The sequence below is a fragment of the Sus scrofa genome, chromosome 16, assembly GCF_000003025.6.
Source record: "Sus scrofa isolate TJ Tabasco breed Duroc chromosome 16, Sscrofa11.1, whole genome shotgun sequence".
NCBI lineage: Eukaryota > Metazoa > Chordata > Mammalia > Artiodactyla > Suidae > Sus > Sus scrofa.
In genome coordinates this window covers 33031535-33056308 of record NC_010458.4, presented here as the reverse complement: position 1 = coordinate 33056308, position 24774 = coordinate 33031535, and the positions used below count along the sequence as shown (strand labels likewise).

Genomic DNA, 24774 nt, shown 5'->3' with positions numbered 1-24774 from the left:
AATATGTTTATATAATAAGCTATAAATGATATACAGAGTGTTCTGGTAAGAGTTTCCAATTCCTCTTTGCTAGTTACTGGTGAAATCTTATCAAGTGCAGCGAGAAAACAGTCTCTTTTCTGGACAAGTCAAGACTGGATGATCCTTTTGGTTCCCCACACTCTCCTCATAACCCATCAATATGCATTTGGAGTGTGGCCTCCTCCAATCAGGGACCTCAATGCCCTGTAGGAAGCCTTCTTATTACTTTACAATAAGTTAGGATGGGGGCTAATCAATTTTTTTTTTTTTTTTGGTCTTTTTAGGGCCATACCCATGGCATATGGAAATTCCCAGGCTAGGGGTTGAATCAGATCTGCAGCTGCTAGCCTACACCACAGCCACAGCCACTCAGGATCTAAGCTGCATCTGCAACCTACACCACAGTTCATGGCAACGCCAATCCTTAACCCACTGAGCAAGGCCAGGGATCGAACCCTCATCCTCATGGATACTAATTGGTTTCGTGACTGCTGAGCGACAACAGGAACTCCCCAATAATTTTTTAAAATGGTTTTAAGGATCTCTGTCATTATACTGATTATCTTTCATTGAAATAAGGATAAGAAATTACTGCTATTCAACTATTTCTGACATTTAAAATAGTGTTTTCATTGGATACAACTTAAAACAGGTATTCATTTGAATATGCGTCTTCTGATCAGGGTTCCAAACCATTTTTCTTGCATCAGCTACACCTATAATGTATCACCTCCAATTTTTGTTTTTGTTTTATTGAAATAGACCAAAATTTGAAGGCAGTTGCTCTGGAGTCTGAGTACAGATTTATTCAATATTGAAATCTAAACTCAAATATATATGAGTATAGCTAAATTTCTAGCTATACTCAGCAATCCTTAGTCTTAACCATATAATTGTTGCTCATAATTTGACAGCAGTGTTTTCTTTACAGACCTATTTTTGTTAAATATTTCCAAGCTTCCAACTTGACTTTTATAGAAACAACTCTCATTTTGCTCCCATAGTTCACTCGCATACTATTCAAATAAATTATATTATTACAGTAACAAGGATGAGACATAGAACTAGTCTAAAAAAATAGACTCTTAGAAAGCCTATAGCTCAATTGGTAGACACAGAAGTAGAGACATAGTAGGAAGAAGCCCACTATCTGCTAGTATTAAGAGAAGGAATGGAATATTTTATATATCTCTATCTATATAGATAGAGAGATATATATATAAAATGTCATAATCAGACACTATTATATACAATATACATAATAGTGTATATATATGTGTGTGTGTGTGTATATATATATATATATACATATATACACACATATAATATATATAATAGTGTCATATATAGAGTTTGGCTTTCTTTTTTCCATCTTTTATTATTGTGCCTGCCATGAAAATAGCTTTCCACTAGGATACCATAGTTCTTTCTGGAATAGAAAATAATCTAAGTTCGAATCATTTTATACTGCAAACTGTGTAGTAAAGACTATGACCCCAAAGAAAGGTCTGGGCTTTGCTGTGAGCTTCTAGGAGATCAGAGCTTTGACTTTTATACATTTGTGCAGCTACTCTATAGAACTATCTAATCAGTAGGTTTCTGAATGGAAATTAAATGTAAAGTTAAATTCACAAGTCATTTTATTTTTGAAATATATACAAGATCTCCTTTTAAAGGAAGGCTTTGCAGAATCCTTTTCTACTATAACTAAATTCCACATCATGTAAGAGCTTTCCCATATGGATTTCCTGAAGCAAATATCTAGAACTTATTCCAGGCAAAATCGTGAAGTTGGCCAAAGTTATCTTCAGTTCACTGCCCTCTTTGCCACCAGCCCCAAGAGCCTCCACTGGTCATACCTGTCTCAGATGGATTTGCCTAAGACCTGCCTTCTAAGGATAGAATGTGGTCCCCACAGAACTCTCTTCCTGCCTCTGCCGTCTCAGGGCCCTAAGTATACTCACTGTAAATTTGTCTTCAGGTGTTAGGATATGCAGGCTTTTCTTCAATCTTGCCATCACCACCACCACCTTAGTCTAATCTGTCACTGTGTCCCATGTGGACTTCTGCAACAGCTTCCTACCTATTTCTTGGAATCTTCTCTGACCCAGTCCAACATTTTCTTCACAAAGCAGTTATGGTAGGCCTTCCTGAAGTACAAATATAATCATGTCACTCTTTTTAAAGTCCTTCAATGGCTTCCCATTCTCTTCAAATAGAGACCAGACTTTTACCAGTGCCCACAAGGTCTTTTAGGGCCTGGCCTTGCTACCCTTCCAATCCTTTGGCCTCCCCACTTTTCCTTCCCTTTCCATGTGTAGCAATTTTGTCTTCTTTCAACTCTTTCTGCATGCTGTGCTCTTCTCTACCTGTAGGTCTTCTGCTCCTTATTCTTGGAATACCACCAGCATCATCACTCAGCTCTACCCAGGGAGACCTTCTCTGACCCTCTGGCCTAAACTCCCACTGCACCCTGTAGCACCCCTTTTTGAATGTTTTCAGACTTTAATTCCTAGTCCAACATCTGACACCCTCAATAGATTTTAAGATACCTGAGGGCAGGATCCATGTTTGTTTGCACACAGACTCGCCTTCAGTGTTAACACGATTTCAGTCAGCTTTCATCTTATGCTTGACATTCTGTGAAGCTGTGTCTTTAAAAGAGAAAGAAACTCAAAAATAAAATGTAACCTCATCTTGGAGCTGATTGTTGGAATGAGTTTACTCTAGTATACGGAAGACATTCTCCACTTCATTTTCCATTTTAGGTCTCATCAGTAACTTCCTGTAGTGTTTTTTAAGCATACATCCTTGGCCAGAGAGGAGAAGCTGGTAACTTAAAAATAGCCAGATATCTGGTGATATTTCAAAGGCATAATGGAGAACTGTGACACATGGCTGCGGTGTTGGGCTCAGTTTATGTCTTCCATCTTCTTCGGGCGGACAGAAGAATTAGTCTGGTTTATGATGAGTTTTGTGTATGTTTATTGGAAAATGTTCTGCTTTAAAGAGACCTTTCACCCCAGCCAAATGCACATTGCAGGGAAGACACTCTGCATCGACCTGTGTGTGCTTGTAATGTGGCAAATTTCAGACGTGGGAGTTTCATTTGTTCCCAGATGCCAGGCTGAGGACAATTAATATATAGTCTGTTGGCTTCAGTCAACCCTGGACTATTCATCACTTACCCTTGATGATAACACTCAGCCATGCTCACAGATTTAGAAAAATCAGAAAGTGATGAAAGGGTAAGGGCAAATTATCTGAAATACACCAACAAAAGCTCAGTTCTGATTGCAGCTATTGTTTAAGTTTATGACAAGCTCCTCATAAACCATTATGTTTAGACTTTAATGTGTGTAAGTCTCATCAGAGGCTTCTTGCAACAGACCCAAAGAGACCAGACACACAGTTATTTCACACAGTAACCACAAAAACATTCCTATCTTTTAAATATAAGAAGCCAACCTATTTATTGTAACTCCTCTGCAAACACAGTCATTTTATTTATTCATTCTCCTTTGATGCTTGGCACTTAACCTGAATGGCTTTTTTCTTTTTCTTTCTTTCTTTTTCTTTTTTTTTTTTTAATGTGTTTAGTTTGACAAAACAGGAAGTAGAAAGCATCATTTGATTTTAAATCTCTTTTCCTGGCTAGAGACTTTAGCTCTAGAGCAACAGTTAAATCCTGTTTGGGACACGTAAACAGATAATTTGGTGCCTTTAGGGATTATTTTCCCCCTTTCTTTTCCCTGTGCGCATCTGTGCTTATAGAACTGTCTCTGGAGATGTATTACCTTAGCCATCAGATCAAGCAGGCACCCATGGTTTATGATTAGTAAACAGACTATGTAGAAAAAAAAAAAAAAATCATGGTAGCAAGAAGAGCATGAGGGTGGCGCGTGTCTGCCCCGAGGAGATCAGAACAGGGCAGCCGAGCTAGGGACGTCTAGCCGCCCTGGGTGTGGCGGGACCAGCCACTACAGGGTGAGTATGTCTGCTGGGGCCACTGATTATTTTGCAGTCAGAAAGTGCCGGGTGAAAGGCTTAAAGAAGAAATTCAATGCAGTTTCCTTTTATCTGCCTCTCCAATTGATGTCTATACAGAGCAAGCAGGGCTCCTCAAACACGCCAGTCTGTTTCAGATACACAAGATTAAGTAGCTAGTGACATTCAAGACCAGTCGGCCCACCCAGGAGGACTGAAACCGGCGGAAAAGCTGTCAGATTTCTCCTTTTCTCCATTAATCTTGAAGCTTTTCAGTGGTGCCAGGTCGCATCTCCATCAGACAAGCTGGGAAGAGTGTCCAGCAACTTTGTTACACTCCCACCCCACACCCGGAAGAGTAACCCCTTCACTGCTGAACTGCTCTCGCGGGACTTGGGGCTTTCTCTTCCGGGTCAGAAAGGGATCCTCCTCAGTCCCATTGCTTCCATCTCTGGGGGATGCTGGAAGCAGTCGTGGGGTCCTTCTGTCTTGTGGGTGCACCACTGGTCTGCTCCCCAAAGGCTGTGACACACTGGCGGTGCCGTCCTGGAGAGGAGATAGGGTTAGGGGCAACTGTGGGAGGACTGGGAAAACAGGTTGTCTCCTCAGTAGCCTGGCTGCTTGACCTGCCAGACACCAAGTCTATGGAAGCTGAAGAGGGGAATGGGAAGGACTAGAGGGAGGAAGAAGAAAGTCAGAGGGAAACGAGGTCTGGATTTGTAATCTCCCTCCCCTGTGCTTCACTTTACATCCCTTTGGAAGCAGGTGATGACCTGGGCAAGGGCTCACCAGCAAGGGGCAAAGGAACCCACTTACCGCACAGAAACGAAGATGGTTCAGGATTACCACAGCTGCCGGCCAGGGAGGGCTGGGTTCCGGTGCTGAGCGTGCGAGGATGAAACGCAGACAGGGAAAGGGATCTCTGGGTGCTTTGGGATGACGCCTCTGGCTTCCAGAGAGCCCGGTTGCCTTTGAAGATGGAACTCAGAGAACCGCTGGCTGGAGGGGGTCAGAGTCTTTTCCTTCTTGCTATTTACCCCCGAAAGACTTTTCTGTGGTGTTTATCTCCCTGTCTGCCTCAGGCTGTCCCCAACAAGAGGTGTCTAGGAAAACCATGGGTCCAGTTCCCTCAGCCAGTAGTGATTCATGCCCGTAGGTTCAGACTGATCGCACTCAAAAACGAAAAATCTGGCCTCCACTAAAATCTTTCACACCTCATAGAGTTTTAACACACACACGCACAGTCTTGGTCACAAAAACCCCTTTCTTGAGCACCATAGCTCATGCTCTGGATGGGTTATCTTGTTCCCATTAGTACGTATGTGCTTCCCATAGCTTCCACCCCACCCCAGATGGCTGCTGGCAACAAAGGGCTCAGTCTTGTTCCCATGTGTGGGGATTAGAAATTAGACCTCTGGAGGACTTGCTTTAGGGCAACTTTCCGCCCAGTCCCTGGATGCATTTAAATAACTTCTGTTACATCAAAGGAGTCACCCTCCGCTTTAGTCCTGGCCAACCAGGCTGTCACCCAGAGTTAATAGCACCTCTTAATTAGATTAAAATGTTAATGAACATAAAACTATGCGAAGGTAGACTTGTGTTATCAGTCTCACCTAAACGGGAGAGAACAGATGTGCCATTGTTGTGTATATTATTATCTCCTCTCAAAGGGATATTAACCTCCAAGGAAACAAACCATAGGTGTAATTATATCTAGGCATAATAGCATACATATTGAACACTACCTTTGTTAGTTGCATGCAAATACATTTATCCTAATTGACCATGATTAAATACTTTGACAAAGAAATACCCATTATTAAAGAGTGCCCAGCATAGGAGCAGGCGTGGGGCTGGTAATTCGTAAATTTGTTATGTGCTTTTTAACTAAAGCATTCGGAAGAGAAAGCACTTAGGTATTTGTATGGAATGCAAATTTCTAGCATCAGCATGATCCAACCTCTAATATTACAGTTAAGAAAAAGATAAGGACTCCCAGGAAGGGAACTTAAGCCCCTGAGGGCAGGTGTTTTGTCTAGGAATTTAACAAACAGAGGCTTTGTGTGATCAAGATCTCTCAAGGAAGGACCAGCACTCAAGATTTTAATCACCCTGTATGGCCAGGGGGCCAGGGGCTGGCCTGGGTGGCTGGACCAGCAACTCAGGCTTCTTGCCACCCCTCCTTAGCACCTCTGAGTTTGCAGAGGTTCTGAGTAGGAAACTGGTGAATTAATTGCATGAGAGTATGGGAAGGCAGTGGCTTCTGGTCACAGATGGCCAGCATCATAGGTCCTTTTGAGTGGCCCCTACTGATTTTTGCTTCCTTTAAATGTGTCAGCACACCTTTGTGCTCCTGCAGAAATTCAGAATTGGATTAGCATTTCGGGGAGAAGAACAGGAGGTGACTCCTTGTATGCTCGCCTCTGGAAAGGCAGAGCTCCCCATCCAGGACACCCTCACACACTGTTCTCTGAGAACAATTGCATCCTAAATGCAAAGTGGAAATGCCCAGCTCTTCCCTCTACAGTCCCCTTCCTGTCACGGCCCATCTGGAGAGGCTGAGAGGTTACTTAGTGAGAGTCGGAGCACTTAGAGTAACTGTCAGTGTGCAGGCCTCTCACACATGACCTACCACGGGTCCCACAGACATCACCAGGCCCATGGATGGACACTGGGAGAGCACAGTGCTTTGCCTTAGAATATTACTGTCATGGAGTATTTAGCTGCTTTTTATTTATTTTTTGCTTTTTAGGGCCACACCCATAGCATATGGAAATTCCCAGGCTAGGGGTTGAATCAGAACTGCAGCTGCCAACGTACACCACAGCCACGCCAGATCCAAGCAGCATCTGTGACCTGTACAGGCCAGGGATCAACCTTTGTTCTCATGGATACTAGTCAGGTTTGTAACCCGCTAGGCCACAATGGGAACTCCACTATCATTATTATTAATCTGCTTTTAGAGCTAATTAGGTCTAGGTAAAGACACACTGTGTCTTCATTTCATCAAAAGCCAGTTTTCTTTAACAGAGGGAAACGATTCTCACTGTTTGACCCCAGTGCGTCCTTTCTTCCTTTTTCATAGAGCCTTCCAGAGCAAAACCATAACTGAACATAAGAAGTGCAGTCCTGCTTTATAAAGGTGAAGAAATTCTTATTATCATTCCTTAATCATTCAGCAAACAATTTGTACATTGTTTGGACTTGTGTGGATTTAAAAATCAGCAAATCAGTGTCTTAGATTTCTCAGTGAATCATGAATTTATAATTTATATATCAAGGGGAAGAGAAAAAAATCATAAGTAATTTAGGTTTGGAAATGAAGTGGTAGGGGAAAAAGAAGCAGCTGGCATCACTTATTAAAAACTCTTTCTGGGAGTTCCTGTTGTGGCGCAGTGGTTAACAAATCCGACTAGGAACCATGAGGTTTCGGGTTCAATCCCTGGCCTTGCTCAGTGGGTTAAGGATCCTGTGTTGCCATGAGCTGTGGTGTGGGTCGCAGACTCGGTTTGGATCCCGCATTGCTGTGGCTCTGGCGTAGGCCGGCGGCTACAGCTCCGATTGGACCCCTAACCTGGGAACTTCCATATGCCGCAGGAGCGGCCCTAGGAAAGGCAAAAAGACAAAACAAACAAACAAACAAAAAATGAAAAAAACAACTTTTTCTATGACTATAAAGAACCTAGACTTTTGGGGAACTTAACTCTCTGCTCTCCATCCTACCTTGTTTTATTGTTCTTTCCTTTTTTAAAATTGAGACATAATTGACCTATGGCATTATATTAGTTTCAAGTGTACAACATATCAATTCGGTATTTGTATATACTACAAAATGATCACAATAGGTCTAATTAATGTCCATCACCACAGTTACCATTTTTTCCTCCTTTTCCTTGTGATGAGAACTTTCATCTACTCTAAGCAAATTACAAATATACAACATACTATTTTTTTTTTTTTTTTTTCTTTTTTTGTCTCTTTTTCTGTTGTTGTTGCTATTTCTTGGGCCGCTCCCGCGGCATATGGAGGTTCCCAGGCTAGGGGTCGAATCGGAGCTGTAGCCACCGGCCTACGCCAGAGCCACAGCAACGCGGGATCCGAGCCGCGTCTGCAACCTACACCACAGCTCACGGCAACACCGGATCGTTAACCCACTGAGCAAGGGCAGGGACCGAACCCGCAACCTCATGGTTCCTAGTCTTATTCGTTAACCACTGCGCCATGACGGAACTCCCAAATATACAACATACTATTAATAACTATAGCTTCCATGCTATCCATTATGTCCCCAGGACTTAATTGCTTTATAACCGAAGTTTGTACCTTTCTTCACCTGTTTTGTTCACCCTCTGCCTCTGGCCACCAGCAGTCTATTCTCTATCTCTATCAGTTCTTTTTTCAGATTACACATAGAAGTGAGATAATATGGTATTTTTGTCTTTCTCTGACTTATTTTTATTTCATTTAGCATAAGTTTCATCCATGTTGTCACAAATGGCATGATTTCTTTTTTATGGCTGAATGATATTCCATTGCGTGTATAATCCACATTTTCTATCTGTTGATGCACATTTGTTTCTGTATCTTGGTTAGTATAAATAAGGCTGCAGTGATCGCAGGGTTGTATATATCTCTTTGAGTTAGTGTTTTGTTTCCTTTGGATAGATGCCCAGGAGTGGGATTGCTAGATCATATGGTATTTCTGCTTTTAATTTTTTGAGGCAACTACATACTGTTTTCCACAGTGACTATACCAATTTACACTCCTACTAACAGTGCATAGGAGTTCCCTTTTCTTTTCCTCTTTCTGTCCTTTTGGTAATAGCACTCTACTAAGTGTGAGGTTTTGACTTGCATTTCCCTGATGATTAGTGATGTTGAGCAGCTTTCATGTACCTCTTAGCCATCGCTGTGTCTTCTTTGCAGATATGTCTATTCAGATCCTCTGACCATTTTTTAATCAGGCTAGAGTTTTTGTTTTGTTTTTTGCTGTTGAGTTGTTTGTGTTCTTTATATTTTGTGGTTATTGATCCCTTCTCAGATAGATGATTTGCAAATATTTTCTTCTGTTTGATAGCCTGTTTTTTTATTTTGTTGATGGTTTCTTTTGTGTGCATTTTAGTTGGATGTAGTTCTATTGTTTATTAGTGCTTTTCTTGACTTTGCTTTTTGGTCAAGATCCAAAAAGTCATCATCAAGACTGACATCAAAAACTTACTGCCTATGTTTCCTTCTAGGAGTTTTATGGTTTTAGGTCTCACATTCAAGTCTGAAACCATTTTGAGCTAACTTTTGTGTATGATGTAAGATAATCAGTTTTATCCTTTTGCATTGGCTGTCCAGTTTTTCCAGCACCAATTTTTTTTTTTCTGTCTTTTTAGGGCCACACCCATGGCATATGGAAATTCCCAGGCTGGGGGTCCAATCAGAGCTGTAGGTGCCAGGCTGTACCACAGCCACAGCAATGCAGGATCTGAGCCACACCTGCAACTTACACCACAGCTCACGGCAACATCAGATCCATAATCCACTGAGCAAGGTGAGGGATCAAACCGTCATCCTCAGGGATACTAATCAGGTTCATTTCCACTGATCCACAATGGGAACTTCTCCAGCACTATTTATTGAAGAGACTGTCCTTCCCCCATTGTATATTCTTGGTTCCTTTGTTGTAAATTAATTGACTATGTATGTATGGGTTTATTTCTGGGTTCCCTATTCTGTGTCATTGATATACATGTCTGTTTTTATGCCAATACCAGTTCCGTTTTGGTTAATATAGTTTCGTAATACAGTTTGAAAGTAGGAAGCATGGCAATTTTAGCTTTATTCTTCTTTTCCAAGATTGCTTTGGCTCTTCAGGATTTTTTTCTTTTGTTTAAAGAAATTTTTTTATTATAGTTGATTTACAATGTTCTGTCAATATCTGCTGTACAGAAAAGTGATCCAGTTATACATATACATTCTTTTTCTCATGTTATCCTTCATCATGTTCTGTCACAAGTGATTAGATATAGTTCCTTGTGCTATACAGCAGGATCTCATTGCTTATCCACTCCAAACGCAATAGTTTGAATCTACAAACCAAAACTCCCTGTCCATCCCATTTCCTCCCCCTTCCCCTTGGCAACCATAAATCTGACCTCAATGTCCATGACTTTGTTTCTTTTCTGTAGAAAGTTTCGTTTGTGCCATATATTAGATTCCAGGTATAAGTGATAGCATATGATATTTGTATTTCTCTTTCTGACTTATTTCACTTAGTATGAGAATCTCTAGTTCCATCCATGTTGCTGAAAATGGCATTATTTTGTTCTTTTTTATGTCTGAGTAGTATTCCACTGTGTATGTGTACCACATTTTCTTAATCCATTCATCTGTTGATGGACATTTAGTTTGTTTCTGTGTCTTGGCTATTGTGAATAATGCTGCAATGAATGTAGGGGTGCATGTGTTTTTTCCAGTGAAAGTTTTGTGCAGATATATGCCCAGGAGTGGAATTGCTGGGTCATATTGTAGCTCTATATGTAGTTTTCTGAGGTATCTCCATGCTGTTTTCTGTAGTGTGTGTACCAACTAATATTTCCACCAACAGTGCAGGAGGGTTCCTTTTCCTCCACACCCTCTCCAGCATTTGTTACTTGTAGACTACTAATGATGGCTATTCTGACCAGTGTGAGGTGGTACCTCATTGAGGTTTTGATTTGCATTTATTATTTATCCTAATAAATAGTGATGATGAGCATTTTTTCATGTGCCTGTTAGCCATTTGTACATTTTCTTTGGAAAAATGTCTATTTAGGTCTTCTGCCCACTTTTCAATTGGGTTGTTTTTTAGCTGTTGAGTTGTTGAGTGGATTTTATATTTTAGAGATTGCTTGTCAGTTGCATCATCTGAAACTGTTTTCTTCCATTCTGTAAGTTGTCTTTGTTTTTTTTTTTTTTTTTTTTATGGTTTCCTTTGCTGTGGAAAAGCTTGTGAGTTTCATTAGGTCCCATTGGTTTCTTCTTATTTTTATTCCTATTGCCTTGGGAGGCTGACCTAAGAAAGCATTTGTCTGGTGGATGTCAGAGAATGTTTTGCCTGTTCTCTTCTAGGAGTTTGATGATGTCTTTTCTTATGTTTAAGCTATTTTTAGTTTATTTTTGTGCATGATGTGAGGGTGTGTACTAGTTTTATTGATTTACATGCAGCTCTCCAGGTTTCCCAGCACCACTTACAGAAGAGACTGTCTTTTTACCATTTTATATTCTTGCATCCTTTGTCAAAGATTAATTGACCATAGGTGTCTGCATTTATTTCTGTGTTCTCTATTCCATTCTATTGGTCTGTATGTCTGTTTTTGTACCAGTATGACACCATGCTGATTACTGTAGCTTTATAATATTGTCTGAAGTCTGAGAGAGTTATGCTTCCTGCTTATTTTTCCCCCTCAGGATTGCTTTGGCAAGTCTGGATCTTTTATGGTTTCATATAAATTTTTGTATTGTTTGTTTTAGTTCTGTGAAAAATGTCATGGGTAATTTGATAGGGATTGCATTGAATCTGTAGACTGTTTGGGATGGTATGGCCATTTTAATGATAACCAATCTAGAAGCGTGGAATGTCTTTGCATTTCTTTGAATCCTCTTTAATTTCCTTGATTAATGCCTTATAGTTCTCAGCATATAAGTCTTTCACCTCCTTGGTCAGGTTTATTCCTAGGTATTTAATTTTGGGGGGTGCAGTTTGAAAAGGTATTGTATTTTTATATTCCTTTTCTAATATTTCATTGTTAGTATACAGAAATGCAACTAATTTCTGAATGTTAATCTTGTATCCTGCTACATTGCTGAATTTGATGATCAGTTTGAGTAGTTTTTGTGTGGAGTCCTTAGGGTTTTCTATATATAGTATCATGTCATCTGTGTAGAGTGACAATTTTACCTCTTTTATTTCTTTTGTTTGTCTGATTGCTGTGGCTAGGACTTCGAATACTATGTTGAATAAAAGCAGTGAGAGTGGGCATCCTTGTCTTATTCCAGATTTTAACAGGAAGGCTTTCAGCTTTTTTCCATAGAGTGTTACATTGGCTGTGGGTTTATCATAGATGACTTTGACTATGTTGAGGTATATTCCCTCTATACCCACTTTCGTAAGAGTGTTTATCATGAATGGATGTTGGATTTTGTCAAATGCTTTTTCTGCATCTATTGAGATGATCATGTGGTTTTTGACCTTTCTTTTGTTAATGTGGTGTGTGACGATTGATTTACCTATGTCGAACCATCCTTGTGAACTTGGGATAAATCCCACTTGGTGGTGGTGTATGATCTTTTTTATATGTTATTGGATTCAGTTGGCTAAAATTTTGTTAGAATATTTGTGTTTATATTCATCAAAGATATTGGCTTATAATTTTCTTTTTTGTTAGTGTCTTTGTTTGGTTTTGGTGTTAAGGTGATGGTGGCATCATAGAATATCTTTGGGAGTATTCCTTCTTCTTCAATCTTTTGGAAAAGTTTAAGAAGGACGGGTGTAAATTCTTTTTTGTATATTTGGTATAATGTGGCTGTCAAGCCATCTGGTCCTGGACTTTTGTTTGTAGGGAGTGTTTTTCTTACACATTCAATTTCATTTCTAGTGATCAGTCAGTTCAGTTGGTCTATTTCTTCTTGATTCAGCTCTTCAGAGTTTTTTGTGATTCCATACAAATTTTAGCATTGTTTATTTCTGTGAAAAATGCCATAAGAATGTTGAGATTGTATTGAATCTTTAGATTGCTTTGGACAGTATAGACATTTTAACAATATTAATTCTTCCAACCTATGAGCATGGAATATCTTTTCATTTATTTGTACATTCATTTTTTTTCATCAGTCTTATGGTTTTCAATGTATAGGTCTTTCACCTTTTTAGTTAAATGAATTATCAGCTGTCATTGTTAAAGCAATTGTAAATGGGATTCTTTTCTTATTTTCCTTTCTTTCTTGATTACATTTCACACCTTTCCTATATTCTGCCTTGTATGGGTAGAAATATATCTTAGCCAGAGTCAGAGCCACCTGCTTCCTTTTTTTTTTTTTTTTTTTTGGTTGGGGGGCCGCATCTGTGGCATATGGAGATTCCCAGGCTAGGGTTCAAATCGGAGCTACAGTTGCCAGCTTATGCCACAGCTATAGCCACACCAGATCCTTAACCCACTGAGTGAGGCCAGGGATCGAGCCCACAACCTCATGTTTCCTAGTCAGATTCATTTCTGCTGTGCCAAGGCAGGAACTCCAACCCAAATTTTAATTACACTGAAATATGCAATAACATTCGGTTGGATAATACGCAGTAAACTCTATGAGATTTATTTGGCACTCAACTTTCCTTGTGGGCTCATCAGATAAGTAGTGTCATTTAAAATAAAATGTGTTGGGGATATTTGGAAACCATCCTTGCCCCCAGTATCTTCCAGACTAGACTTTGACTTCCATGATTTATAATATATAAGTTGGGAGTCTCAACTGATGACTTGGAGCAGGAATAGATTAAGCAGGGCTTTCCCCCCCCCCAAAAAAAAGGTTTCTGAGCAACCTGGAGGCTGGAGGCCAGGGCTGGACCCCTGGATATCTATAAGAGCAGTTGCGTAAGTTTGATTCTTCATGGCTCATATGAAACATCTTTTCTGTAGCCCACACACCTATGTCTGCAATAGTGGACCTTCAGTCAAAAACCCAAGTATGTTCAGGTGTTTGTTAGGTTCCTTAAATTTACATGTCTGCCAAAAGAGTTTCTGCCAAAAGTCAGAATGGAAAACAGATATTTTTGAGAGATGGTTTAATCCAACTGAGGCTATTTTCAACTTTTCAAAAAGTATGTTGAAAGTGAAACATTTGTTCAAGATAAGACTGTCTAGGCTATTACTCACTAAAAGTATATTTATCTGCTTTTCAGAAATCTTTCAAAATAACTAACTCAAATGGGATCTGGAAAGTGAATAAAAGGGGTTTTGAGTGGTGAATAGCTTGAGAGGCCCAATTTGAAACACAACCTGTCTGTGAGTCTGTGAGTACCATCCCTGTATTAAGCACCTTGGTCACAGTAAACTGCATTCTTAGATCATATTTCTCCCAGAGTATCATCTTTACAGAATCTGACTTTAAAAGAATGTCAGTGCAAACTATTATATTTAGAATGGATAAGCAATGAGGTCCTACTGTACAGCACATATAACTATATCCAATCTTTTGGGGTAAAACACGATGGAAGATAATATGAGAAAAAGAATGTATACATATGTGTGACTGCGTCACTTTGCCATACAGAAGAAATTGACACAGCACTGTAAATCAACTATACTCTAATAAAAATAAAATAAAAAAACAAAAAAGGAATTTTCTTCAAAAAACAAAAAAATAACAGAACTTCAGATAGGCTGTTGGTATGGAAGGAAGGGAATACAAGAACGCCAACTCCCTCTCTCCTTCTATGTGTTGTTTGTGTGTACATGTTCAGAATTTCTCTGATGATACTGCTTACTACCACTCTCAAACACAAACTGGTGATAAATTTCAGGTTTGGTTTGGGGGTGAGAAAAAGCTTATCCAGTCTCATAGGTTGATTGCTGTGCTCCTTCCAGCTAGTAAGAATTCAGTAGCCCACCGGATTTTCCCTTAGATTTGAGACCAGTAACATCCAAGACCAAGATCTGAGCTCCATTACTGCTTTCTTTTTCTTTTCTCTCTTTTCTTTCTTTCTTTCTTTTTTGCTAGAGCATCTTCATATGATTTTTTCCCCTCTTTAAACCTTGCTATTTGTTTTATTCCTGTGTTTATAGTTTTTTGATTTTATGGCACTTAAGCTTTTAATCTAAGCAATCTCCTTTCAGGAAGTAGGTGAAGGTTAAAAATTGTGTGAAGTAGCTTGATATCATTTTTGGTCTTGGGCTCCAGAGTCATACCCAGACTCTGACATATTTCTTCCAATGATCGAAGTGACCTTACCAATAGACATCATGTTGTCTCTCATGTATATGCTGGAAGTACTTGGATGGAATGGAAGCATCTTGAAATTGCTTCTTTTGCTTTAAACAAACAAACAGAAAATCTAAATAACACGACCTTCCCCTCTGTGCACTAGACGGCCTGGACAACCTTCCACAAAGGCCCCCACACAGGAGGGTCTTTGATTTGCTCACCGGAACTGCTGCATGCCTATGACAGGCCTTACCTCCTTTGGCAATTCTGCTTCTCTGACTCACTTCCTGACCCAGACTTCTGTTCAGAAAGGAATCCCTTATTCCTGATTAATTCCCAAAAGACTGCTCTGCCTAGTTGACTGTTGAAAGATGTGAGGCTTTGCGATTTGTTGCATCTCAGGGCATTTCAGAGGCAGTTCTTCTGATCATCCTGCTTGCAGCTGCCCACTTCCTCTCTCCTCCGGCAGCTGTTCTGGTGTCCTGCTGTCATCCTCCCCATACCCAGCCAGACAAGCAGTCTCTTTGCAGTGAGCATCCATCCTTTCAGTGTTGGTAGGCTGGCTGCCTTCCAAGTTCTGGGTAGACAGATATAAAAGAACAAGCTTGGGTACCAAATGTTGGCAGAGGGATGGTATCAACACAGAGCCCTGCACTAGTGACCATCAAGGAAGGGAGCCTCTTCTTCCTCCATGAATGACCTTTTAAGTCCCAGTCTCTGCACGTGCTTTGCCGTCAAGGAACTTTGTGTGAAAGTGTCCCCTAAAGGTATATGGTTTCTTCAAGAGTCTGCTGTTTGCAGACTCAGAAATGTCTTACCAGTCCTATAAGCCTTTAGCTCCTGGCAACCTGGACCCAGACCCTAGATATTCCAAAAACAATGATTGTAGAATAAAGTATGAAAAGAAGCTGATATTGACAATGCAGACAGTTTGAGTCATGTGTTAAGCTTCAGAGTAAGGAATATGGAAAGCAGGGAAGAAAGGTGACAACTTAAGCCTTCCTTTCCTATCAGGATGAACTAAAAGTGATGATATTCCTTTCTTTACAAAACTGGCACAAGGAAGATTTTGGAGGGGAAACTCGAAGCCTTGTCACACATCCTGACCTGGCGGAACCACACACCATGGCTGGAGTAAGAGCTCAAAGCCTGTAATACCAGGACATTCTGCAAGTAGGAGGCAGAGAGGGCATTTTGGTGGTGCTTGTTTGCAGAAGTAATAAGGAATAGAACAGGGAACGTGAGATACATGTACGGACATTTGTCATTTTTTGGCTACCTGGTACATGAACTACCTTTCTGTGTTTGAGATATTCCCTTCTGAAAGGTTGGAAAACCCCCTTTGCTAGCCCTCCTTGCAGCTAGAATTTAGGCATGCGACCTGGGGCGGGGGTGCCCTCAGATGCATCATCCCAACCTTTGAACAGAAAACCAGAGGTGCCAAGAAGCAGAAGCAGGAGAGACACCATTTGGTGACGGTGGTAGCAACAACGCCAATATCTAGCTTCCCATATGAAAGTAGCAAGAGGTCCTCATTGGACCAAGTCTGTGTGCCCATTGGCTCTGAGCCGCCTGTTCTTGAAGAATTTGTGAGTTACCTCATATCCTTTGACAACAGTTGCTTTTCTGCTTAAGTCAGCCATAGCTCCTGTTGACTTCAAAGTGAGGCTTCCTGTGAGGCAACCCTAGAGCCACCTGTTACCCTGCATATCTAACAGTGTGAATCAAATTCAGATTTACAACATTGGGCTCTTGAAGCCTGGCTCTGAGGGCTAGTGGCCCAACCTAGTCTGTTTATAGAAGGGGACTCCATGAAAGGAAAGAGAGAGGGATGAAGTGGAAGAGTGGGTAGGGGCAGGTGCACATGGTCTAGTCAGGGAACAAGAGCAAGCAAGTGGAAACACTATTCAGAGTTTGACCCAGGGAGGGCTTGAGAAAGTTGTGGGGAAGGGGAGGTTGGCAGGGTTGAGGAGCAAGTTCCTGATTGTCAGACTCAGGAGGCTAAGGATGAGGGATTGACTCTCAGGTGTCCCAGATTGGTTGAGTGGACCAACCCTAGGTTAGTAAGAAAAAGCCAGACCATTTTCTAGATGATGAAAGAAACGTTTTAAAAACCGTCATATCAGCCACCCTAGTGGAGAAAGATACACTTCTACAAAAGGACATATTCTCTTCTTCCTAACATTTAAGGGGGTAAAATTGGTGACCAGGGTCCAGCCCATTAGAGCAAAAGTCATCCAATCCCCACCCCTTCAACTCAGAGCTTCCTGTGCACACACACACTGGGACCCAGGTAATCTGATAGCACCAGATGGCTCCCAGGGAGGCAAATTAATTAGATATTTCTCCAAAGGTACTATATTCCAATTGTGATTAAAAGACAGAAAAATTCTCTGGCATAGTAGAAAGCAAAGGAGACAGGGTTTAGTGTGAACTGGGCCTGGTCCAAGTTATGGCACAACCTGTAGGCTGAGCTACATTTGGGAGTTTGGTTTTAGACTTGGGGTTAGGCACTTGAGAGCTTGAATGAATACTCTAGCTTCATCTTCAGCCCTCCAGTATTTAGAAGAGTGGACCAGGCATTAGGGAGAGCATAACAGAAGAAGGTAAATCATTCATCCCTTCATCTACTCGTTAAGTATTTATTAAGCACTTTATGTTCCAGGCACTGTGGTGATTGACATAATTTTCTTATTTAACCCACACAGTAACCCTGAGATAGGTACCTGGGCTCTGCTCATTTTACAAATAAGGAAACAGAGGCAGTTGGTCCAAATAGAAGATGTCAAGAGGCATTGCTGTTGCTGGCACGTCAGTGCGCACTGTCAGTGCATCTTTGTGGTCGAACTCTCGAATAAAATAAGGCCCCCTTTTATTCCTTGGTCACCAGTAAGGATCAGGGTTGGTTTTGTGTTCATGAAAAGTCACATGAAGTTCTTGGGTGCTTCCAAAGAGGCAGCCTGTCCAGTAAAAGATGTGGAGCTGTGTGGAATTTAGGGGCTGAGTAATCGTCACCCAGTGATGGGAATATACCAGCTCAGAAAGATTTGCCCACTTAGCTTCAAGTCAACCTGAACACCTTTCCCCCTCTCCAAATAGATGAAAAAATATAAATGGAACTCTTTTGATGCTCTTATGTGAAATAAATGGAATATGAGACAGTGGATGTAAATGAGCATTTTCTCATCCAGTGAAATGCTCCAGGAATATTTTGTCTTCATTTAACATAGTTGTATAGGAGTTCCCATCATGGCTCAGTGGTTAACGAACCCGACTAGTATCCATGAGGATGCAAGTTTGGTCCCTGGCCTTGCCTAGTCAGTTAAGGATCTGGTGTTGCCGTGAGCGGTAGTGTATGTAGGTCGCAGACTCGACTTGGATCCTGCGTTGCTGTGGCTGTGGTGTAGGCCAGCAGCTGCTGCTCCATTCATCCCCTAGCCTGAGAACCTCCATATGCTGCCTGTGCAGCCCTAAAAAGACAAAAAGACAAAAAATGAAACAAAACAAAACAAAAACATAGTTGTATAAATACATGCTGGTAGAATTCTCTTCCTAAGCCTGAAGTATTAATTGTCCATTTTCAACTTCCTTGGTCCTGGATAATGTTGACCTTGGGCCTACTGTGGCTGTTTATGTTCACATGAAATTGTATTTTTACATTACCGTTTATTGTAGTTTACCTGCTCTGACTGTCCAGTGGTAGAAATGATGTTCTTTTTGGAACTAATATAAGCTATGGCCCTAGGACCAGCAAATCCCACTCCTGGTTTTTTCCCACATACTTCTTCCTGCAGGAGAGAAAAGACTGGGAACCCCACACAGTAATCACAGCCTTGGGGATCCTGGGATTTCCTCCCCAAAAGAAAAGGAGACCTAAACATGGATGGAATTAAAGACTCTCATACTAAGTGAAGTCAGTCAGAAGGAGAAAGACAAATACCATATACCTCTTATGTGTGGAATCTAATATATGGCACAAAATGAACCTTTCTACAGAAAAGAAATAAACTCATGGACATGAAGAACAGACTTGTGGTTGCCAAGGTTGGGGGGAGAGGAAGGGACTGGAGTTTGGGGCTAGTAGATGCAAACTTTTCCATTTGGAGTGGATAAGCAATGAGTTCCTGCTATAGAGCACAAGGAATCACTTGTGATGGAACATGATGGAGGATAATGTGAAAAAAAAGAATATATATATATATATATATATATGTATGTATAACCAGGTCACTTTGCTAGACAGTAGAAATTGACAGAACATTGTAAATCAACTACAATAAAAAATATTTAAAAATAGAAAAGGAAAGTAGACCTAATGACCAAGTACTTTGGTGTTTTTTTGTTTGTTTTTGGTTTTTTCACTTCCCATCTGATTCCCTACCACTTAGTAATGCCAATCAATGGATTTGGCCCTAGAAATATATTTCTTATAAAATGTTCAGATTTTTCAGTGGCTAGCTTTTATCTGATATTTCCCTCTACTTTGCTCCTTGGAAATCTAATATTTTGGTCAGCCAGCCCTTCAAAATAAAACTGGTTGACTAAGCTCTCAACGGTTCAGAAAAGAAATACCACATTTTAAATGTATCACACACATTTCCTATATATCACAATAAAACCAGCACCACTAATTATAGGTACAATTCCGATATGATTTTTTTTTTTTTTTTTTTTTTTTTGGCTTTTCTAGGGCTGCACCTGGGGCATATGGAGGGTCCCAGGCTAGGGGTCTAATTGGAGCCACAGCAACTCGGGATCCAAGCCATGTCTGTTACCTACACCACAGCTTACAGCAACGTGGGATCCTTAACCCACTAAGCAAGGTTAGGGATTGAACCTGCAACCTTGAGGTTCCCAGTCGGATTCGTTAACCACTGAGCTGCGACAGGAACTCCACAATTTTTAATTTTTTAAATTTAATTTTAATTTTGGAAAATTTTTAAATCTACAGAAAAGTTACAAAGTGGTACAGAGTTTCTGTATGCCTTTCCCCAGTTTCTCCTAGTGTTAACATCTTATATAAGAGTGGTACATATTTCAAAAGTAAGAAATTAACATTGGCACATTGCTACTAACTACACTACAGAATTTATTTGGAGTTCAACAGTGTTTCCACTAATGTCTGTTTTTTAGTCTACTCAGCTGCTGTAAAAGAATACCATGGTCTGAGCAGCTTATAATCAACAGAAATTTATTTCCATGGTTCTGGAAGCTAGGGAGTCCAAGATCAATGTACTGGCAGATATGGTGTCTAGTGCCCACTGTCTGGTTCATAGACAGCCATCTTCTCCTTATAACTTCACATGGCTGAAAGGAAAAGAGCTCTGTCTATTAGAGAATTAGATTAGAGAATCTGTCCCAAGGGCACCAATCCCATTCATGAGAGCTCTGCCTTCATGACCTAATCACCTCCCCAAATCCCCACCTCCAAATACCATCACACTGGGGATAAAGTTTCAACACATGGATTTTGGGGGAACACAAACGTTCAGTCTATAGAAGTCCAGTTTTCTAAGATGTAGACAGAATATCACATTGTATTTAACAGATGATGTTAAAATCTACTTTTTTGCCTGATTCTTTTTTCATTTCTGATAATGTTTATACTTTTTTTTCTGATCAACATTGCCAAAGGTTTGTATATTTATGTGTGTGTTGTGTGTGTGTATGTATATATATATAGAGAGAGAGAGAGGGAGAGAGAGAGAGAGAGAAGGAGAAAGAGAAACCTAAGTTTATATTCCTTAATTCTGTAATTCAGAATTTTAGAACTTTATTCAACTTTTTGAATACTTGATTTATCAATGTGGGAGAAAATATACTAAGTTTTTTACAGTGATTGCAGTTTTTGGTGGGTTTTTTTTTTTTTTTGGCTATTCTCTAAATTCTTTTTGATTTACGATTTTGAAGCTATGTTACTAGGAGCATACTGGATCAATTCCTAGTGAATTGTTCCTTTTATTCCTTTTACATTGTATAATGGCTCTCTTCATCATATAGTTGTTGTAGAGGCTGGACACTTGAGCCAAGATACCTGTGTTCAAATCCCAGTTTCACCACTTAGTAGGCCTGTGAACCTCAGTTTTCTCATCTGAAAAACTGAGATAATAATATATCTATGTCATAGTGTTGTATCAGTTCATAAGTAAAGCACTTAGAACAATGTCATACAGAAACTGCTAGCTATTAATAATATTAATAAGCATTTTGCACTAAAGTATATCTAATTTTATATTAATATTGCTACTCTAGATTTTGTCTCAAAATTTGTTTGATTAGTACATCTTTCCCCATTCTTTTACTTTTAATTTGTAGGTATTACTAAGTTTTAAGTGTGCCTCTTAGGTACAGTACCCAGGTGGACTTTATTTCTTCTACTCAGTGTGATTATCTTTGACTTAGAGATGGCAGATTTATTCTGTAAAGTTAGTTATTGAAATGACTGATGTAGTTGGATTTATTTTTTCAATTTTAATTTGTGGGATAGGTGTAGATATTCTTTTCTTTTTTTTTGCTGTTAATTGAATAAAGTTTTCCTTATTTAGTCTTTTTTTTTCTCTGATAATTTGGAATTTATGTATCTCTTTACCTTCTTAGAGTATGGTACAGTATTTGAAATGCATACTTGCCTTATCAAAATCTACAGTTAGTGAATATAATTATCCTTCTCCTGAGAATTAAACTCTCTTCACCAATTCTCATATTACTGTTGTCTGATTCAGTACAGTTAATCCTTGAACAATGCAGGGGGGTAGGAATGCTGACCCCTGTGCAGTCAAAAATCCGCATATAATTTTACAGTTGTCCCTTCATATCTGTGGTTCCACATCCATAGATCCTACCAACCATAGTTGAAAAAAATCCATGTATAAGTGGACCCGTGCAGTTCAAACCCATGTTGTTCAAGGATCAACTATAGTTGCACCTTATTTACAACCCTCTTAAATCAGCCTGATTATTATTGTTTTTGTTTGTGTTTAACAGCCAGTGCTTTTTCACATATATGTGGGCTTATGCATTTTTTCATCTTTACAACCTGCTCCTTCCTCCTTGCTTCGGTATCTTAGAGAAAGGCATGCACTGGTGGTTCTTTCAGAAAACACTTCTCAAACTTTGCTTGAAAGTGTATTCACTTCACTTCAGTCTTGAAGGATAAGTATAGAATTTTTGTAAAAATGTATTTCATTAGCATTTTAAAGATATCAATACATCATCTCTTCTGGCTTTTTCATTATGAGCACATCTCTATCAATGATCTGTTGTGTGTATGTGTGTGTGTAGAAATTCACCATGCCTAGGTTGTAGAAGTATTGCTACAACAAGAATATTGGTTCCATGGACTCCTTTTAACTATAATTTCTCATGGAAATTCTCCCCTAGAGTCTTAGGCAGATTTCTTGCTGCTTCTCTAGGCTAGTGGGTAGACCTCTTCTGGTCATTTTGATCTGGAGCAGGCAGCCTTTCCAAGACTTGAGGGTTTCAGTTCTCAACCTCTATCGTTTGTAAGTTCATGGTTCAAAGTATTCCCACATGGGCATTTAGCACCTCCGCTCTTCCAGCACACTGTATTTGGCATCCCAGCCATGGCTGACAACTCTGGCTAACTTCCTCCTTCATTTATGGCTGAGTCTTTATTTTCCTCCCTTTCAGTCAACTATGTAGTTAATATTTCTGTTATTTTTTTTTTCTGGCCTGTTTATATGTTGAAGCTGAAGAGGAGTCTATTATTATCTCAATTCATGTGTGGTGAAAAACTGGAAATTCCAGAACTGAGTTTGTATGAGACTTACATACCTCATACCTACTATCAAACTATTCCTGAAATTCCTAAATCTCTGTAAAGTATTTGTAGGTTGTTTAAAGGGGAGATTAATAAGTCGCTAATATTTAGTGAGCATTATGGACTCAGCATTAGTCTAAATACTGCACATAGTTCATACAAAAAAAAATTTCCAGGGAATTAAAACTTATCTTAATCATACTGTTATTATCTTGTTTTTCAGAGGAAGATAGTGAGTCAATGGGAGGACAAACAGCTTTTCCAGGGTCACACAGCTACTGATTGATGGCGGCTGGGAGTCAAATCCAGGTCTGTCTGTTGCCAAAGCTTAGGATCTTAACCACAAGACTTTGTTGCCTGGTGCCCTGTCTCTACCCTGTTAGACTGGCCATAGCTTTTCTCCCTTCCCTCTGCCAACTCATCCTTGCTCAATCCTATGATGTTTTATGGTCATTGCTTCACTCCATGGTTTCCACAGACTCCTCTAGTGTGCATTTGTGGGATTTTTTTTGTTTTTGGTTGTGTTCTTAACCATTGATAAAAATGAGAAAATTAGAGATGATCTTTAAGGTTTTTTCCAACTTGGACTCAGACACTCTGTATTGTAGTTTATCTTTTTGCTCACTTAAAAATTTTCCCACTTGTTCTTAGTGTGTGATTTTTTTTGTTTGTTTTTTTTTGTTTTGTTTTGTTTTGTTTTTGCTTCTTGGATGGTAAACTTATGAGGTGCTGGGATGACAGGGAAAAGCTGGGAAAGCTCTGCGTTCATGAAAACATTATAACTAGGTCTGAGCAACACTGTGAGCCCATTGATGAGATAAATAATTCAGTCCCACTTCATTTAATCCACATCAGCTCCTAAAGTTCTAAGCAAAGTTGGATACTCCTCATGGGTGGGGTTGAAGATGAGAGTAGAAGAAACTACAAGAGAGAAGGCAGAAGCATAGAGAGCCTTGCGAAACAATAGGTTTATAGGGAAATAATTTGGAAATTATCATTTGTATATTAATAATCATGCCACTTATCAACTCAATACTAAGCTCTTTTTTCCCTCAATTGCTTCCTAATTAGGCCATTCATATGGGATGTTTTGGGGAACTAAATGAAGCATGTATAGCCATCCCCTTTGTGAAAGCTAGTCTAAATTAGCAGTGTGCCTGAACAACAGAAAACAGAAAAACCTTCTGTGTCTAGCAGCCTGTGGTGATGAGAACATGAAGAAAATAAAATAGTACTATGGCATTGAGATAATAAACACTACTTATTGTTTTCAATACCACAGATAATCTTTTTCCATTCTAAGGAACCTTTTGTTTCTTTTCCCTGGATACTTGACATAATCCTCTTCTCTTTGGTTTAATTTATCTCTAAGACATTACAATTAAGATCAAGATTTTGTTTTAGAAGAGCATAGCAGGCAGGGCATTAAGCATTTAATAAGCATCTAAAACCTAAATACTCGGGTTATTGCAGCTCTGTGTGCCAACCCTAAAATGCATACGTGTTGGAGCCATAACTCTCAGTGTGACTGAATTTGAAGATAGAGACTTTAAGGAGATAATTAAGGTTAAAGGAGGTTGTAAGTGTGGGTCCCAATGCAATAGAACTGATCCTTATAAAAAGAGGAAGAGACACAAAGAGCACATTCACGGACAAAAGGCAGCCATCTGCAAGCCAAGGAGAGAGATCTCATCAGAAACCAATCCCACAGGTACCTTGATCTTGGACTTCCAGCCTCCAGAACTGTTAGAAAATACTTTTCTGCTATGCCACCCAGTCTGTGGTATTTTGTTGTGGTAGCCTTAGCTGACTAATACGAGATCCTTTCCTTTTTATCCCCAAATATTGAATCAGTTAATGTATCATATTCTATCTAAATAAGCAAAATGTGATTCAACCAAGTAAAAACTGAAAGCAAACTGCCCCACCAAACAGCCTGAACTCTACATACTGTGAACAGATTTGCTTTTGTGCCATAGAATATATCAACAATGTAACTAGATATGTTTAAAAGCACTTTGATTATGTCTCTATTTTAAAAG

General features: G+C 39.7%; 1 long non-coding RNA gene across 1 annotated transcript in view; it reads left to right on the top strand.

The window, feature by feature from the left end:
• The window catches only part of LOC110257229, a 37306-nt gene extending 13933 nt beyond the window's left edge, over positions 1-23373 (top strand). The window contains exon 2 of the long non-coding RNA XR_002339549.1: positions 22956-23373. This is a non-coding gene — a long non-coding RNA (uncharacterized LOC110257229). The remainder of the gene's footprint in view (positions 1-22955) is intronic.